Source organism: Trichomycterus rosablanca, chromosome 2, assembly GCF_030014385.1.
Source record: "Trichomycterus rosablanca isolate fTriRos1 chromosome 2, fTriRos1.hap1, whole genome shotgun sequence".
In the NCBI taxonomy this organism is placed as follows: Eukaryota; Metazoa; Chordata; class Actinopteri; order Siluriformes; family Trichomycteridae; genus Trichomycterus; species Trichomycterus rosablanca.
In genome coordinates this window covers 60,462,029-60,476,468 of record NC_085989.1, presented here as the reverse complement: position 1 = coordinate 60,476,468, position 14,440 = coordinate 60,462,029, and the positions used below count along the sequence as shown (strand labels likewise).

General features: G+C 37.8%; 1 long non-coding RNA gene across 1 annotated transcript; it reads right to left on the bottom strand.

Moving 5' to 3' along the window:
• Positions 1-2,245: 2,245 nt before the first annotated feature.
• On the bottom strand, positions 2,246-2,762 carry LOC134336204 (uncharacterized). The gene is made up of 3 exons (XR_010015695.1): positions 2,646-2,762; positions 2,482-2,555; positions 2,246-2,319 (listed from the first exon to the last, which is right to left on the bottom strand). It is a non-coding gene; the product is annotated as an uncharacterized LOC134336204 (long non-coding RNA).
• Between the last annotated feature and the right edge of the window lie 11,678 nt (positions 2,763-14,440).

The window sequence follows — 14,440 nt, the reverse complement described above, 5'->3', positions numbered from 1 at the left end:
TGTTCTGTCATGAATGTAACCACAGTGTAAAACATGAACTTAAAAACCTAATAAACAAACACACAAAAGCTTATATTGAGTGATTTTGGAGAGACTTTTGTTGGCGTCAGTACGATATCTTTTCCCTGAACATGTATGTGTATTTCAGCAGGACAGTACCAGGGTGTATCATGGTATGGGGGTGTGTCAGTACCAGGGTGTATCATGGTATGGGGGCGTGTCAGTACCAGGGTGTATCATGGTATGGGGTGTGTCAGTACCAGGGTGTGTCATGGTATGGGGTGTGTCAGTACCAGAGTGTATCATGGTATGGAGTGTGTCAGTACCAGGGTGTATCATGGTATGGGGGTGTGTCAGTACCAGGGTGTATCATGGTATGGGGGCGTGTCAGTACCAGGGTGTATCATGGTATGGGGGTGTGTCAGTACCAGGATGTGTCATGGTATGGGGGTGTGTCAGTACCAGGGTGTATCATGGTATGGGGTGTGTCAGTACCAGGGTGTATCATGGTATGGGGGTGTGTCAGTACCAGGGTGTATCATGGTATGGGGGTGTGTCAGTACCAGGATGTGTCATGTAGTCCATCTTTACACAAGGTTCATCAGTTCACAAGGTCATATCGAACACAGTCATGGACTATTTAGTGTCTCCAATGGACTCCTTGCACTCAAGGCTATGACGCATTTCCGTTTTCAAATAGTGCTGTTTGATCGTTTCCGGTTGTATTGTTTACATTCATCGGCATACGCAAAAACTTCGTGAGATTAAAATGAGTGTCCGGCGTAAAGTTTTGAAATCGGAACATTTCCAGAAACAGCTCAAGAAATATTCAGAGCACTGTTGTGTTTCTCTTTGCTCGGCGTCGGTGAAGTGTAAGGAAAGTTTAAGTTTTAATAGCTTCCCAGCTCAGAGTGACCTCAGGAGGCAGTGGCTAATGAACATCTGTCAGGACCACTTCACTATTTCACCTCATACGAAGGTCTGTAGCAGACATTTCTTACCAGACCCCTCGGTTGAACCAAAAATTCCAGATAATCTGAGAAGATTGACGACGGGTGCAGTACCATTGCTTTTTTAATGGAACGGCTACAGCACTCAGGCTCCACGGCTAATTAATTTCCATTTCCCATACAGTAAACATTAGCCAGTTAGTTACAGTGGCATGCCTGTTGTCAAACTATCAAAACAAAGCACTAGTTAAGGTATGGGTTAAATAAAAATAAAGCAGTAGTTATCAACTCCAGTCCTAGGGCCCCCATGCCCTCTGTAGTTTATACTGTTGTATTTCTCAACACTTTAAATTCAGCTCCTGATTTAATTAAGCAAACATGTAAATAATTTGCATTACACATAAGTTCTTTACATAAAAACAATACACTGTTTCACAAAAACACAAACACTTTTATTAAGTAAACATATGATTTAATTTTGTTTGTCTTATTAGGGTTTTAACGTCATGTTTTACACTTTGGTTACATTCATGACAGGAACAGTAGTTACTCATTACACAAGATTCATCAGTTCACAAGGTTATATTGAAAAGTTACAGACAATTTTATATCTCCAGTTCACCTCACTTGCACGTCTTTGGACTGTGGGAGGAAACCGAAGCACCCGGAGGAAACCCACACAGACACGGGGAAAACATGCAAACTCCACACAGAAAGGACCCGGACCCCCACCTGGGGATCGAACCCAGGACCTTCTTGCTGTGAGGCGACAGTGCTACCCACCGAGCCACTCTATAATTTAACAAGTATACAGAATATTCAATATTTACATTTTCTCATTTCTGTCCACAAATGATGTATTTATTAAACTGTAAAAGAGCACATTTAGACACACCAGGTTCTGTAAATATTTTGTACAATAAAACATTATTATTTTTTATTATTTATTATTATTATTTATCCATTATTTGTTACTCTAGGCTTGCGGAGCAGATGCCAGTCAGCCCAAGAACTCTGCTCCCGAGTTGACAACTCAATTTTGTGAGCCATATCAAAAAGCTCCTGTTCAGTGCACACAAAAGCACAGGTGGGTGCATCAAGGTGGTGGTCTTTCAGAGGCAGAAGTGGGGTTGATGGAACATCAGGATGCAGCGTGGTGTGTCGTGATGGTAAAACAGGCTGCTGATATGACAGAACACTGCCCTCCTGCACCATACCAAACGCACACTGCACAGCTGGCTTGTTGAGTTCCATGCCCATGGTGGTCACCAGCGGTTTGTCTTCAAGGCTGAATTTTTCATAAGCCTCTGCCACTCCAAACATGCATGAATTCGGTAAAGGGCCCACCATGCCCCTGTAGAGTCCACTCCTACAAATTTAAGTACAGACAATACCCCAAACTATAAGCATTCAGGTTAATAATAAATTAAAGTTAATTATAACTATTTATACATTTCAGGTGTGGTAGAGCAGGTAAATTGTACAACTGCAGGTCTAATGAGCAGATTTGTAAAGTAATGAATCACCTTACCTAACTCCGCCTTGAGACGTTCGATTTGGCACAGGTTTCGTGATCATGTTGTTGATTGGTCCTGGCTTTACACCCTTATAAGAGAGACAAAAGTTGCTGTAATGCATTTCAGGCAGTGCATTAAATTAGAATGCACTTATCAAGTGTGATTATTATAAACTTACAATTGTCCGAGGTTTGTGCCAGCGCTGTTCAGTTTCAGTACAGCTGTGCACAGGAGGAACTACTGGCACACTGAGCTGAGAGAAATGTGCAGTCTGAAAAAGCAAAGCCACTATGTGGTTGCATATGGCCGTGCCTGCAACACATGAACAGCACGTGTGTGTCAGCACAACAAGAGATGAATCACGTAGCCCGGTCTGTAAGGGAGTAAGCACAATGAGTAATGACTTTGTTTAATTCATGGGTTCCTATGCCAGTCCTGGGGATCCCATATCACTTTTTTATTGTTTTGCCTTATCTAGAACCTGATTGAGCTAATTAACAAATGAAGTTCCTCGTGGGTGAGGCTGAGTAAAGTGTTTTAAAATGGAGAGAGAAAAAAATGTGTATGGCATAAGTACCCCAAGAATGGAACCTGGAACCTCTTGCTTATTTTATGGCAACAGGTTTTGGATATAGAACATAGAACATCAAAGAACAGTGAAGACTGATTTGAACATCTGAACTTCTGAGCAAACCGAGATCCCAACCCAGTCATTAAACCCTATGTTCTGCATATTTTTGTGCTTTTCCTAATCTAGCACACCAGATTCAGCTCATTACCCAAGTAAAGGCTGGTCATGTGGGGGAAACACAAAAAATCTGCAAAGTATGGCGTTCATAGGACTGACTTGGGGAATCCTGGTTTGCTGATATGTTCATTCACAGAGCAGTGTCTCTTAATCCTACTTCTGGTAACTCACATAGCTCAACACACATGATCCACTTCACTAGTGGCTTGATAAAAAGTTAGTTTGATAAACAGTTAGAGCTAGATCAGGTATATTGAATACTTGGTACGTTGAATCATGGAATATTTCAAACTGTGTGGAGCGGTCAGGAACAGGACTGAGAAACATAGAGCCATAGAGCAGCCTTTCTTAACCGGGGTGCCATCTGGCTTCGTCAGGGGTGCCGCCAAGAATATTCTGATAGTGATGAGTCGTTCACGAACGATCCGATTCTATTAAACGGCTCTTTAAAATGAACAAAAGGAACCGAGTCGCGCCTCTGGAAGCCGCTGTATATGTATATCTTTTTATTTCTGCGCAGTTCATATCGACTGTAATCCACCCATCCCGCTTCCATCAGTAGAGGAAATTAATCAGTCATAATAAGAGCTGTTTATTATCAAAATTCAAACCCGAAAACTGAGAGCGGAGAGCGAGCGAGCGACACACACACACACACACACACACACACACACACACACACACAAACTCAAAAGAAGATTTATTGGCATGACAAATATGCAAATTCGTTTTGCCAAAGCAAGTTACAGAGAAATAATTCAAATAACAATAAGAAAGAACAAATTTATACAAAACAGTTACATGTGCAAAAATATAAAATAGAATAAAATATAAAATACTTTTTCAGTTCCGATACCGATCCGATACATATACTTTGCATATCGGCCGATACCCGATACCGATACCATTGTTGAATTAATAAACCGTACACTTTATCATGTGGGAAAGACTTAAGGCATCAGGATCGACTTAAACATTACTAAGTTTGCAAAACAAAATATAATTAACACAGATATAAATGTACTGAACTGCTATTTATTTGTTAATAAAATAATAAACAATATCCTCACTACTGAGGCATCTTAATATTTCAGTAAATGAAATATTACTGATTTTTAACTTCTATAAACTTGTACCGAGTGTTTTTATTTGCAAGTTCGAGCTTGTCAGGAAATGTAACGGTTACCGGTACATGAAGGGAAATGTTATATTGACGTTAGCGTGCTGTGCTACCTCAGTTCATTGGTTTTAATGGCAAGATGCTAAATGCTAACCCCGATGGAATGGCTGTGTACACTCTATAAAGACGTGTTAAAAATGACCCACACTGTGTGGAATTTTAACACATGTAGGGAGTGTGCTCAGGGACGACACACACTGTGTTGATTTAAACACAGTAAATGTATCATCCTGTTTTTGCACACCCACCGTGTTAGGATCATTAACACACACAATGTGTTGTTCTTACACAATGTGTGTTGATTATGTGTAATCAAGAAAATGGGTAAAATAAAGACGAATACAAATGAAAACAGGTATAAAAGATTGTAGCCATTTTATTTTATTGTATAATATGAAATGTTTAAATAACATTCTTTTATTTTGTAATAAAACAAGATCACAAACAGTTGAATAGTAAAGGTGATGAACCAAACCTGTATCAACAGCTGACAGTTTGTAACAATAAATCAGTTCATATTAATCAGTTAAAAACAAAGTATATTTCATGCAGTTTGTGCAAAATGTAACATGTCTAAATTCATGAGAAAGTAACACCCTAAGATACATAAATGGTTTAAAACCGTTGTGCAATTCATGAAACCTAAAACCAAACAGTTATATTATCTTAAACCTTGGATTTATGTAAAGCTTGTTTGAGCTAGAAGTTGTCAGTATGTCAAGAGGCCGAACATCTGCCACATCATGTAAGGTTGATCAACTTGTAGTCTTTTGTTCCTATCACAACATACGCATACAAATGTTCATCAAAGCACTTAACTGAAAGCATCCTGATAAACATCAAGAAGAACTCTTCATTCGTCTGAGGTATGATGTGTATTATCTCACCAAACAGGCGTTCTCCACAATGTTTCGTTTGAAGTGGTAGAACAGATCCAGTTCTGTACGTTTGGCCAAATGCAGTTAGCATGTGAGTAACATAGACCGAGCTATTCAAAGTCAAATCACTATTTGAGACTGACTTAAGTTCTTCCAACAGAGTCAACGCCTTTCTCAATGACCCAATGATGACAGGATACGCATTACCTATGTCCATTTTTTTACAAAATGGGTCTCCAAGCTTGAAATAATACAGTTGCTGAACCTGATGTTTGTAAGCCAGAGTTTTTGCAACATTTTTAAAATTGCACATTACATGTGCTTGCCTTTTTAGTGGATTGTGCTTTGCCTCAAATCTCATGCACCATAACTGAGAGAGAGGTCCAAACATACAAAGCATTCTGGGATAATGGATTATGAAATGGTGCTTAGGAATTAGACTTCGCCCATACAGTGTCTTGAAAAGTTTATGGTGATCTATTATGAGTTGCTTTAGAAACACAGCAAGCCCAAAGGTGACAGCAGGTGCAAAAATAATGCTGCATATTTCCCATAGCAAAATGAACAAATGCCAATGTTGATTTTTTTGGTCAATGTAATCTCCAACTAAAAAGGGCAAAGCCTGTAAAAGGCAGCACATTTGTGAAGCTGTCTGTTTAATAGCATGTTCAGATCTTACATTCAGAATGATGCTTGGTTTATTTTTTTCATTCCCATGACCATACTCACTCAAAACATGACTATCTGTGAGAGACCCTCACTCACTCACCCTGGATAGAGCATCAGTCCAATCCCCATCTAGTCGTATCCAATTACCTGATCATAATTCACCTCTCATGCTACACACACCCCCTCCGACACCTCCACTAGCTGGTACTCTCCAGTGTGAGTGTGCTGGTGTTTTTTTAAATGACTCGGTCGATTAAAACCCTTTCCACACAGTAAACACAGATACGGTTTCTCTCCAGTGTGAATGCGCTGGTGTATTTTGAAATTACTCTGTTTACTAAAACTCCTTCCACACTGTAAACACTGATACGGTTTCTCTCCAGTGTGAATGTGCTGGTGTATTTTACAATAATTCTCACTTATGAAACTCTTCCCACACTGTGAGCACTGATACGGTTTCTCTCCAGTGTGAATGTGCTGGTGTTCTTTGAGATGAATGTGTTTATTAAAACTCTTTCCACACAGTGAGCACTGATACAGTTTCTCTCCAGTGTGAATGCGCTGGTGTTTTTTAAGATGACTCCGATCAATATAACTCTTTCCACACTGTGAGCACTGATACGGCTTCTTTCCAGTGTGAATGTGCTGGTGTTCTTTGAGATGAATGTGTTTATTAAAACTCTTTCCACATTGTGAGCACTGATACAGTTTCTCTCCAGTGTGAATGCGCTGGTGTTTTTTAAGATGACTCCGATCAATATAACTCTTTCCACACTGTGAGCACTGATACGGTTTCTCTCCCGTGTGAATGCGCTGGTGTTTTTTAAGATGACTCCGATCAATATAACTCTTTCCACACTGTGAGCACTGATAGGGCTTCTCTCCAGTGTGAATGCGCTGGTGGTAGTTCAGATAACCCCGAGTATTAAAACTCTTTCCACACTGTGAGCACTGATACGGCTTCTCTCCAGTGTGAATGCGCTGGTGGTAGTTCAGATAACCCAGAGTATTAAAACTTTTTCCACACAGAGCACTGATACGGTTAAAGTAAAACTATTTTCTTCATAAATGAAATGGCGCAACAATAACTTCACCTCCAGTGGTGCGATACCCTCAAGTACATCATGCATTATGTCCACACAGATGTTTTCTGTTACATGAAAATGCAGAAGACTGTTCAAGCAGGAGTTTTCCTTGACACCAGTAGTGGAAGGATCACCAAGCTCAACATGCTGTGTGTAATTTTCTCTACTGCGTTTTACAACATCATCTTCATCAAACACAGAGTTGATTTCTTCTTTGTCTATCGTACAAAACTGGCCAAATCTGTGTGCAGAAAAGCTTTCAACATAGCCACACAATGTATGTATTGCTAAATTATCTGCTGTTAAAACTGCAATGGTTCCATACAGCTGATGGGCTTGTCCATTGATTTCTACTTGTACTCCAGAGCTTTCAAGGACTCTGATGTCTTCAAGAAGTGGCTCCAAGATCTTGCCAAGCCCATAGACTTCACGGTCAATTGAATTGAACAACAGGCACAAGTGAATATGTGCCAAGGAAGAATTGTGTTCTGGTGGCAAATTCCTTATGGTGAAATAAATGGCCCCCATTTTATGAATTTTTGTTTTGGAACCCAGAGGATTAGTCTTCACTGAATTTGTAGGGCTTCGGGACATTTACTAAACACTGGGTGAGATGAAAACTGAAACCCATCACAATAGCTACGCATTACATTGTCATTTCGTTTAGTACTTGTTAAGTAAATGAGCTTCATTTGATCATTGCTGAATAAAAACTTGACTGTGTCTAAAATTGGAATATACTGACATGTGTCTGGTGCCAAAACTTGTTTCAGTTGTCCCTGTTTCCGTAAAGTGTCTGCCCTGTGGCCAAGAAATATTTCTTTTGGCTTAACAAGCTAAAATCTCTCTGAAAAATACTTATTCCTTTTAAATGGTGTGTCTATTTCATCAAACATGTGTTTGGCAGTCTCAAACTCAGTCATTAATGACTGAAAAAGCTCATTTTCATATTGAACCCCTAGCTTAGTTAGCGTAGAAGCCACAAAATCTTGCAAATTATCTACAGATTTTCCAACATCTCTTTAGCACAGCTCACATTTTTTGTTACATCCATCACTGTAACATTTGGCCTAGAATACATTTTAGCTACAAATGAGGCAGCACTATCACTTACAGTGGTTGTTTTAATATCCACAGAAGGCAAGGCTGTTTCATCAGTAGCTGATTTCCCAGCGTCTGATGTCCGTGCTTCTGATGAATCTGTGGATATTGTGTAACAAGTTTGATCAGACTCACTGTCCAGAGCTGTGCTTGTTGTCTGGTGGTCTCTGTAAAGATGCTTGGTAAAAGAGTTGATACTGTGATACGTCCTTGGGCAACCATCTTGGCTGCAAATAAGTGTGAAGTCCTGGCCCTCTGACAATGCATGTATTTCACGGAGATGCCAAATTAATTTCTTTACCTGTGCAAATTGTGACTGTCGACATTTTGGGCATATGAACATTGCAACTTAACGTATAGCTTTAAGCATGGCGATAAGCTTCAATACTTTGGCTCTCCTGTTTGTTGAGATGGGAATGTCATAGATGTGTTCAAAGAAGCAAAACACTGAGCTGAGCTGAGCAGGACAGGCCAAGTTACACACCCAGTAGAGCTTGAAAAGTTTGTCCACAGCACAGGTTAGTCGTTCTTCCAGAGGAATGGTAATTCTGTCATTCTTTCCCACAATGACGTATTGTCACCTAGCACTCCTTAGGTTACCAATGCAAATCAGTTGTGGCTGGTGGGTCTGTGATAATGACTGTGAATCACAGAGGGACACAATGCTGCTTCCAGCCTAAGTTGCAAATAAAAACAAAAAGAAAAACCATTAGTTACATCATGTTCAAATAAGGTTATGTGTAAACATAAACTTCACTGGCAGCTTAGTCTACCAAAAGTAATTAACTGCGAACAGAACAGTTTTTTTTCTAAATATTCTTTCAGAATATCGGCCAAATTTACTTTAACCCTACTGGCCACAACTAAAAAATCTACTCAAGGGACACCAAGTAATAAGAAATGTCCACTTTAGGGCAGGGGTGTCAAGCTCTTGTACACCACAATGCAGTTTATCCTTTTCATTTACTATATTTTATTTCCTTCTTTAGCCAATTGCAATGAGCTTCATTTTGAATGTGGTAACAAAAAGAGAATATTCATCTTTGTATGGCTGTGGGTCATGTGGGCCAGGAGTTTTACACCTCTATGTTAGATAACAAAGGAGTAAATGCATATCGTTTTTAAAGATCTATCAAAAGTACTGGCAGACTTACTGGTACAAAATCAAGAAGATACGTTATTGAAGACTCGCTGCGATTGGTGGCAGAAGATGGGTAAGGACTACCAGCATGGTATAACATTTTTCATCTGAAAACAAGCCAGGCATAAAGAGGAGCAAAATAATTACAAGACAAGCAAATCATTTACAAACAGTAGGAATGTGTGAATATGAAAAGTATACCTTCAGTCTGGTCTTCCATCTCCTTAATAAGACATGCAACATCAGCCTTCTCCATAACAGCAACTGCCTTCAACTTCGGAATGATTGTAGCCTCCCATCGTCTTAGGAATAAATCCCTCTTCCTTCGTATATTTTGTCAAACTCTGCATTGAGCTTTTAAAGTCATGTACAGCTTATTACAGTGACTTTTTGTGAACCCTTTAGAATTTTCTGTTTATTTGTAAAAATAAATATAGAAAAATTATTTTGCTCTCCAAAAAGAACATTGCTGCCCATCTACAGTTTGCTAAAGATCACGTGGACAAGCCAGAAGGCTACTGGAACAATGTTTTGGACAAATGAGACCAAAATAGGACTTTTTGTTTTAAATGAAAATCATTATGCCTGAAGAAATGAAAATACTGCATTCCAACAGTAGACCCGTATCCATTCTGTGAAACGGGACGGCTTGCAATCATTTAATGAAACAAAGAATTCTGAATTATACCACCACATTCTAAAGGATAATTATCATGACATCTGTCCATGAGCTGAATCTCAAGAGAACATGGGTCATGTAGTTAGCACACAAGTTGTTCTACCAAAGAATGGTTAAAGAAGAATAAAGTTAAGGGTTTGGCATATGTGTAGATTTGAATAAATAATAAAAAATAACAATAATAAATAAATAAAGACCAACAAATGACCAATTGGGTCATGTTTTAATTTTTTTTAATGTTTTAGGTAATTTATCCAGAAAAATAGAACATTCTAGAGGGTTCACACTTTCATGAAACACTGTGTTCTATTACTTTTATTTTATTCATTTACAACCCCAGTTCCAATGAAGTTGGGACGTTGTGTAAAACATAAATAAAAACAGAATACGATGATTTGCAAATCCTTTTCAACCCATATTCAATTGAATACACTACAAACACAAGATATTTAATGTTCAAACAGATAAACTTTATTGTTTTTTGCAAATATTCACTCATTTTGAATTTGATGCCTGCAACACGTTCCAAAGAAGTTGGGACAGGGGCATGTTTACCACTGTGTTACATCACCTTTCCTTTTAAAGGCTAAGCACCAGCTAATATTGAAGTTTTAAACAAATACATGCATCGAAAGTTGAGTTCCTAACTTGTGATTATTGATAGTTAGAAAACTTTTTTTTTTTACAAATTCAAGGAATACGGCTTAAAATTCTGTTGTTTTGCGTCGCTCGCGGTCTTCGGAATCTGTCACAGGCGTCGCACGTGTGACGTAGATGGTGGACAACAACTCAAAAAGTAGAATGGAAGGCGATGCAAAATGATTAAAAGGTGCGTTGTGTTTGGCTGCAATAATTCAATTCAACACCAACACCGATTTGATATTATCGCCAAATATATATATATATATATATATATATATATATATATATATATAGATAGATATATAGATAGATATATAGATAGATATATAGATGACACAGCTTTAGGACAAATCAAATGCGTGTTTATTGTTAAATACTGAACAGAGCAGGGATGCGCTATAAGAATGCACCTCTCTTTTCTCTATTAAAAAAAGGTTTAAATTAAGCTTCTATCCTAGGCTAGATATACACTGTAAAAGGAAAAAAAAGTGTTTAGGCTAAATATTTTAAATGCACTAATCTGATCAAAATATGGTATAAATAAAAATAGAATAAAGGCTGAAAGACCTTAAACCTGCGTTATCATGCGCGCTAGAAAAACCAACATGTTCACCTGATGTGGTTTAGAGAGGATCTGAGTGGAGTATTGATGTTCCCCTCAGCACTAAATCTCTCTCTGATGGTGCTCGGTGCACTAATACACACCTGTACTGCACCTGCATGTGACTTGAGAGCAAAGCAAATCTAGCCTCGTTATTATTGCGCCACTATTAACTATCTATTTAGTAGGTATAATTACCATAACAATATATACTACATTTTAAGTTATTATTCGTTTCAGTACATTTTTATTCAACGAAAAAATACATTTCAATCATTTCAGAAAGAAAGAAAGAAAGAAAGAAAGAAAGAAAGAAAGAAAGAAAGAAAGAAAGAAAGAAAGAAAGAAAGAAAGAAAGAAAGAAAGAAAGAAAGAAAGAAAGAGAAAAAATGTTATACAGGCACCCCCACTGTCACTGCAGATTCATCCTCTTCATTAAATTCAGAAATAGCTTCGGAATCTGAAGAACCAGCACTGGAAAATTCGCAGTTCAAGTCAGTCATAAGGGTGTAGGAGTACACTGTTGTCCACCAGTGACGTCACGCTGCAACTTCCTGGAATTTCCGGAGGGACCTCGGGTTTTTCCGTCAATTTACTTGAAATCGTCGATTTTTTAGTGAATTAAACAAGTTATTTACATTTTATTCATGTTTATGGTTTTTAACTAGCTAAACTAATGCGAAATCTTTAGAGTTGTCCATTAGGTGGTGCTTAGCCTTTAACAACACTCAGTAAGCGTTTGGGAACTGAGGACACTAATTGTTGAAGCTTTGTAGGTGGAATTCTTTCCCATTCTTGCTTGATGTACAACTTCAGTCGCTCAACAGTCCGGGGTCTCCGTTGTCGTATTCTGCGCTTCATAATGCGCCACACATTTCCAATGGGAGACAGGTCTGCACTCAAAAAAATGATTCAGTGAAGTTGTTTAATTTAATCAATTAAATCATATTCAACTAACTTACAATAAATGTCATTGTTGATTTAAATTGTTTTATTTAAGTAGAACTGATGTACGTCTACCTTTGTGTAAAATTTAATTTCACACGAAGTGATTTAATTAAGTTAAATCAGCTGTCTGCTCATGTGCGTGGGGGCGAACGTAACGTGATGACGTCACGGTACTGGCGGCAAAAGGATTCGGATTTCTCGGTTCCCTGCCATTTCTTCCAGTCCAGCTAAACAGGTATTTGTATAATTTTATTGCCATCCGTTTATATATCTTACAGTAAAACCTTTATATTGCCCAGTTTGTTTTTACGTTAGTAATGTTTGTCATATTAAGTCCTGTTATGAGTGAGCAATATATTATTTAATGTGGCTAGATGGCTAGCTAGCTAAGCTGTTAGACCTACATTATAACTTAAGCCAATTAAAAAATTAAAACTTAAATAACGTTATACATTAGCAATACTTATAGACAATGTGTCAATGCATAACTAAATTACCTAAAAGTTGAGAATTTTTTTAAAATGCATAACGGTATGTTTTTACATGTTTTCATGCCCCTAGGTGTTCAGTAATACTAGTTCGTTAGAAAGAGCTTGGATATGTTATTAGATATCGTGTTCGCTTGTATCAAAACTAGGCTCTTTGTTTCTATAAAATAGCTATACTCTAAAATATTATTAAAGTTTGGGAAGTGAATTAGCACTTTATCAAATGGGTAGTTCCGGTCCTAAAATGTGATGACTTTACTTATAAAACTATTAAACAATAAAAACCATTACTCTGACAAATCATTGGAGTTGTGTTGCTTAATAAATTGTTAATAATACATTTCATTATTTATTAAGCACTGGTCTTATTGTTTTTATGCCCGTTTTATAAAAACAATGTCACTTGACGCCGTGCGTAGTGATTTTATCACAGTGCGGTATTAGGCGCCAGAAGAAAGTGTTACCGCGCTTTCAGGAGTCATGCTGAGCATGCGCATGAACTTAAAGTGTCCAAGATGAATACCAGATATGTCAACGTCAAATAAAGCACAGGATCTTTTTTAATAATATTGAAAGATAGAAAGGTGCATAACCAAAGTTTCCTTTGCTCAGCCTACAATAGATTTGCAAATCCCATTTTTTTTTTTTTATAACTTCAGTTGCTGTCTTTTTTTCTTAAAGGCACCTCTTCAAAAATCATTCACCTGTTGGACATGTGGTTTACTGTCTAGGCCAGTGAAATAGGTAAGTTAATTACAATATGAAAAATTTCAACAAATTAAAATTGTCAACTGAAAATATGTGTAAAATGTGTAACTGAAAATGTATTTTCTTTCTTCCCTAGGTAGGCATGTGGCATTGTAAAGACTACAATACAACCACAACCACAAGGTTTCAATTATTAAAACATTATAGATTACAACATCCTCATTTTGGCCGTCACCAGCCATATCCATGTACATATTTAGATTGTCCATGTACTTTTAAATCATGGAATGCACTTCGTTCTCATCTTTGTCGAGGTCATGCAAAGCAGATATCGACAGAATTAACTCATTTTAACTGTCATGTGTGCTTGTGCCGTGAAATTGGTAATGAAAGAGATTATTTTGGCCATATAAATGCACATCTCAAGAGGCATGAAACTGTAATTTGTATGTTCAAGGGCTGTGCTTTCCAAACTAACATTTATGGAACATTTAAATCGCATAAAAACAGAAAGCACCATTCGCATTGTTTCAGTGACTTTAAACCTGGAGTAATTTCATTCACTGAAAATTCCCCGATTGTATCAGAAGTCACAGTTGAGGAAACTCCTGCTGAACATTTAGATGTCCAAAACAATGCTCAGCAATATATAGAATGTACAGAGAATTTGCAAATAACAATAGAACAGAAGTTTGCAGCACTTCTGTTGAAGTTGGAAAACATTTTCCATACCCCTAGCACAGCTCTTGACGAGTTTCTCCAAGAATTGCACTTTTTAGTAAGCTCTGCCTCTGTACCAGTGTCAAAAAGCATTATTAGTGAAATTTGCCAAAACAATAACCTCCATCTTGAACAGTCAGTAATTGATGAAATTGCTGTTGCAGTGTGCTCTAATCCTTTGATAAAAACAGTAGGTGATGATGGGATACTTTTAAACGTAAGAAATATTACATAGAGACATTCAGAGTTGTTCAACCAATAGAGTATATATTAGATCAGAAAAACAAACACACATATCAGTATGTACCCTTACTGCAATTGCTGCAGCAGCGTTTAAGTCACAAACAAGTACTTGATAAAGTCACTGAAAACTGTAGAAAACAGC